This window comes from Cetorhinus maximus, chromosome 38 (assembly GCF_964194155.1).
Source record: "Cetorhinus maximus chromosome 38, sCetMax3.hap1.1, whole genome shotgun sequence".
Classification (NCBI taxonomy): Eukaryota; Metazoa; Chordata; class Chondrichthyes; order Lamniformes; family Cetorhinidae; genus Cetorhinus; species Cetorhinus maximus.
The window spans coordinates 4,053,033-4,057,517 of record NC_135916.1 but is presented as its reverse complement, the minus strand read 5'-3'; the positions used below and the strand labels follow the sequence as shown (position 1 = coordinate 4,057,517).

At 47.1% G+C, this 4,485-nt stretch overlaps 1 non-coding gene across 1 annotated transcript; it reads right to left on the bottom strand.

Annotated features, from left to right (window-relative positions):
- Positions 1-3,148: 3,148 nt before the first annotated feature.
- On the bottom strand, positions 3,149-3,220 carry trnaa-ugc (transfer RNA alanine (anticodon UGC)). The gene has a single exon. It is a non-coding gene; the product is annotated as a tRNA-Ala (tRNA).
- Positions 3,221-4,485: the final 1,265 nt, after the last annotated feature.

Below are 4,485 nucleotides of genomic sequence, written 5' to 3'. Positions count from 1 at the left end.
CCATGAACTCTGTTCTCTATTTGTATTATTTTCCCAGATTGTCAGTCTATGTCATTATCTGATGTTTTGCTTTCAGGCAGTTCTGACCTTTATTCTCCTATTAACACATTCTGCTATTTTGCTTTCAGACAGCGCTGACCTTTAAGCAGCATTAACACCTGCTCTGCACCAATGCTTTGAACCTTCACCCAGACCATTCCCCCTCTCTTTCCCATTTGTTCCATGGCATCTTTGTAATTTAGTGTCCCCAGCCCTCTAATCAATCCATGACCCTCTTTTCCCTATTCAACCTTCCACCTCACCTTGCCTCCAATGGCCGAAAACCCACCACATTCCACCACTCCTGATTTCAGAAGAAACGTCATATTGAAGGTGAAATGTAAATTCTGTTTCTAACCGCACAGATGATGCTAGGTCTGCTGAGAATTGTCCAGCACTTTTTTTTTCTTTTAATATGCCTATTCTATGAAGAGATTCCATGTATCAGCCATTTTCCAGTCATAAAGTTAATTTTGCATCGTTTACTCTTGTCACTGCCACGTATGAAGTCGCTGGTGAATATGCAATGGCCTCTTTTCGAATGGATATCAAAGGCTGAATCGGACGTGGAGAATTACAAACATGAAGCTCAGGAAATTACGGACAAAAGTTTTGAAGACGGAAATACATTCAGGGATTTTGGAGAGGAGAGGGAGATTGGAAATGGTAGCGGTGTCTTTCAGGTGCAGAGAGTTCATTATATCGACATTTTCTCGAGAAGTGACATGACTAAACAGGTTTGAAACGGAAGGTGGTGCCTCAGGAGTGAACCCTGAGCAACATTGACTGACCAGGGAGCCAGGATGGGAAGTTGGGTGTTCAGCAATTTCGTGGGAACAGGACCCCAGGGAAGAGGAGGCGGTGTACATGGACTTGATGAGTTCCTCGGTTCTTGGAGCAGGTCAACAGCGCCCTCCATGGAGAGTCACTGACAGCAACTCCTGCATCCCCCTGCTGGACTGCACATGCACACAATGTTCAGAACAAATAGGCCTAAAGAAGTGTTGGTGGACAGAAAGAGGGTGATAACAATTTAGCCCTTGGAAGCTGAAATTATAACAGAAAGAGCTGAACAACTCGTCAGAACCGGCAGCACCAGTGGAGAGAGAAGCAGGTGCTTTTCAGAGCCGAAAATGAATCTTCTTCCGATCAGAGGAGAGAGATAGGGTTGTGATGGGCTCTGTGCTGTTTAACAAAAGGGACAGAAGGACAGCTGGGGCTAAGGAGGTGAGGGATAAGTTAGGTAGCGGGGCAGATTGAATGTATATGGTGTCATTGAACACAGGACAACGAGACTCTTCCTTTCACTCACCCATAACCTGTTCTGAAAAACTCTAGCCTGCCTCCAAACTCACCCCCAACAATCAGTGCGAGGAGCTGATGGAACTCTCTGTCATTGGGTTTCGGACTGTCCAATGAGCCGCCTCTGCCAGCGCTAACACATTCTGCTATTTTGCTCTCAGACAGCGCCCACCTTTATTCTGTTGTTATCACATACTCTAGGCGAATGCTTTGTGGCTTTGCGGCAGGAAGCATTAGCCCCGAGTAGGTGATAACAGCAGAATAAAGGTGGCCGCTGTCTGACAGCGAAATAGCAGAATATGATCACACTGGAAGAGGCAGCTCATTGGCCAGTCCAAAGCCGAATGACAAAGAGTTCAATCAGCTCCTCGCACTTGTTGTTGGGGGTGAGTGTGTCGGCCGGCGAGAGTGTTTCAGAATAAGGTACGGATTAGTTAATGGAATCCCTGGGCTATCTGTGCATCCCAGCATGGTCCTGGAATAGTGAATGGTTTCATTCGATGAGGGAGCGAACTTACATTGTTTCACGTGCTCCAACAAATCCTGGCAGTGGACATCTCAACAAGTTACTCACCATATCCTTTCAGGCCTGTGTCCCTCAGAGTTAAGCAGAGGTGGGAGAAGTACCGGGACAGTGGCCGGCGTGAGCAAAATAATGGTTTTAAGAGAGTGCAGGACATCGAAATGGCCTAAGAGAGTGACTGCGAAATAGATTGGTAAATTTCCATCGAGAATGAGGTTCAGGGAGAGTAAGCGGGCAGCGAGTACAGAGGAAAGAGAATCCGAGGAATTAGAGATGCAGTCACGGGAGGCCAGTAGTCACACACTGACGTGGCAGAGGGAGAGCAGCAGCGAAGATATCTAGTTGCCAATATGTTGATGATAGCGTGGAGAGCGCTAGCGAAGGGGGATTTTGGATGAGAGGGAGGAACACAGTGAGGTTGCCTAAGAAAGAGAAAGTGCGAGAGAAGTGAAAGGACACCTCAAGGTGCGATATGGTTATAAGTGCCAGGCTAGCGCCATGACAGGCTCGGCTGAGGGGGTAGGAGAGGGAGAAGTAGAGGCTTCATTCACAGGGAAGGTGCCAACCACGTCCAGGTTTCCAATAAGGCCAAGGCCCCGATATAAGCACCAACAATCTGGATACATTCACCACAATCTCGATACAATCACCCCCGATCTCGATACAATCACCCTCGATCTCGATACAATCAACCCCAATCTCGATACAATTATCCCTGATAGGATAGGATCATGAATTTCGAAACCTCTCCACATCTCAGACACAGCGAACTGTTTTCCCCATCGACTCTGTCCAGATCTTCATGATTTTGAACGCCTCTATCATCCCTCCTATCAAAATTCCCTCATTGGAGAGCCCCAGACTCTGCACTCCATCCGCGGAACTGAAACCTGGAGCGCCCCTGGTTAAAACTTCAGTTTTCATTCTGAAAACTTCGCCTACTTCCTAAAGCTTGCCGACTAGAATGTTACACCATGTTAGTTACTTACCCAGGCACTGTGTAGCAGAGGACATGGGATCAGCGGAACGAGTGCTTGAACTCTGAGTGTGGTGAGCCACAAAATAAACTGTGAGCCCTCATGGTAACCTCAATGAAGAACCTCAGGCGCGGCTTTGCTTCTGCGAACAGCTCTTTGGAAAGCAATTCCGACAGACGGCGCTTCCTTCATTGAATTCGGTAGTTGACCAATGCTCGCTCTCTGCACATACGAAGCGAGTTTACCATTTCTGTGTGTCCAAGGGCAATCTGTGTGCAAATGGCACCACTGCAGTCAAAAGGAGAAGTGGAGATGCCGGGGATCGAACCCGGGACCTCATACATGCAAAGCATGCGCTCTACCACTGAGCTACATCCCCAGATGCCAACCAGGCCAAATGCATGTTTAGTTAAAGCGTATTTGACCTTTCAAGCCTGTTCTCCTGTTCAGTGAAATCGCTCACATACCAAAAGCACAAACATAAACAAGCCCAAATGCATATGTGTAGTTAATAGTCATTTCACCCTTCGTAACTGTTCTAGCATTAAGTAAAATCACTCCTTTCAGGTGAAGCAACGATTTACTTGTACCTTTTCCAATCACGACGTGAGACAGTGGTAATGTACTTGCACTAGTATTATTGAAGCCCAGGCTCATCCACTGGGGACACGGGATCAAACCGACATTGTTAAAAACCACCTGGTTCACTGACTTCCTTCTGGGAAGGAAAACCTTCATCCTTAACAGGCCTGGCCTACTTGTGACTTTCCACACGTAGGTAGGTGGTTGACTGGTAACTGCCCTCTGAAATGGCCCAGCAATTCACTCAGTTCAAGGGCAACACGGAATGGCTAACAAAGGCTGATCCTCCCAGATCCTCCCTTGAAAGCACAACGGAAATAGAAAATTTGTCCTTTGCATTCGCTGCTGACAGTGTGCACTCCTCTACTTTGGGAAGACTCAACACAGGCTGGGTGACCATTTTGTGGAACATCTCTGCTTAGTCCACAAACATGCCCCTCCCCCCGCCCCCACCCCCCGGCCCCCCTCTCCCCACCCCGCCCCAGAGGTTCCTATTCCAGTCCAGCATCTTGCTCCCATGCTCACATTTCAGTACTCGGCCTGATGCAATGTTCCAGTGAAGCCCAACAAAGCTGTGGGAAAAGAACCTCATCTTCCAATTTGGCGTCTTCCAGCCTTATGGACTCAAATCTGAATTCAACATCGTCAGACCATGAACTCTGTCCTCTATTTGTATTATTTTACCCGATTTTCAGTCAATATCATTTTCTCAGGTTTTGCATTCAGGCAGCTCTGACCTTTATTCTCCTATTAACACCTGCTCTGGACCGATGCTTTGTACCTTTACTCATACCATTTCCCCTCTCTTTCCCATTTGTTCCATGGCATCTTTGTAATTTAATGTCCCCAGACGTCTAATCAATCCATGACCCTATTTTTACTGTTCCACCTTCCACCTCACCTTCCATCCAACGGCCGAAAAACCACCAAATTCCAGCACCCCTGATTTCAGAAGAAACGTCATATTGAAGGTGAAATGTTAACTCTGTTTCTAATCGCACAGATGCTGCTAGACCTGCTGAGATTTTTCCAGCACTTATTATTGTCTTTTTAATTCACCCT